The 644-nt window shown below is 41.0% G+C and overlaps 1 pseudogene; it reads right to left on the reverse strand.

Moving 5' to 3' along the window:
- Positions 1-415: 415 nt before the first annotated feature.
- LOC108304623 overlaps positions 416-644 on the reverse strand; it is an 11,229-nt pseudogene continuing 11,000 nt past the window's right edge.

The following is a 644-nucleotide window of genomic DNA, read 5'->3' on the forward strand; positions in this document are numbered from 1 at the left end:
CTCTCAATGTTAGCAGACTTGAGACCTAAGAAGGGTTGATGTTTCAGAATGAGTTCTAAGGCAGGAAAAAAATCCAACATCCCAGCTGGAAGACAGTTTGGCAGGAGGAGTTTCCACTTACTTGCTGTAGGGAAGTAAGCCTTTCTGTTCTGTGCAGGCCTTTGATTGATTGGATAAGGTCAACCCATATTAGGGAGGACAATCAGCTGTATTCAGTCTACTAGTTCCAAGATTACTTTCTTTTCCTGCCCTTTTTTTTCCTCTGGATCTTTGCTCTGCTTTATAAATGTTGATTTCATCCAGGAACATACTCACAGACACACCTAGAATAATGATGGTTAATCAAATATCTATCTGGTCGCCCTATGGCTCAGTTAAGTTTATATCTAAAATGAACCATCACAGGGAGAGAAGGTCAAGTATGACTGCAGATAATAAATCTGTTTTGGAAAACAGAAAGTTCAGAAGAGGACAGACTTTTGCCCTCTCCTAATAACATACATGCATTGAACCAGAAATGATTTCTTTCTTTTTTGAGATAGGGTCTCATTCTGTCGCTCAGGCTGGAGTGCAGTGGCACAATCTCAACTCACTGCAAATGCTACCTCCTAGGTTCAAATGATTCTCTTGCCTCAGCCTCCCAA

This window comes from Cebus imitator, unplaced genomic scaffold (genome assembly GCF_001604975.1).
Source record: "Cebus imitator isolate Cc_AM_T3 unplaced genomic scaffold, Cebus_imitator-1.0 Scaffold56, whole genome shotgun sequence".
Lineage (NCBI taxonomy): Eukaryota > Metazoa > Chordata > Mammalia > Primates > Cebidae > Cebus > Cebus imitator.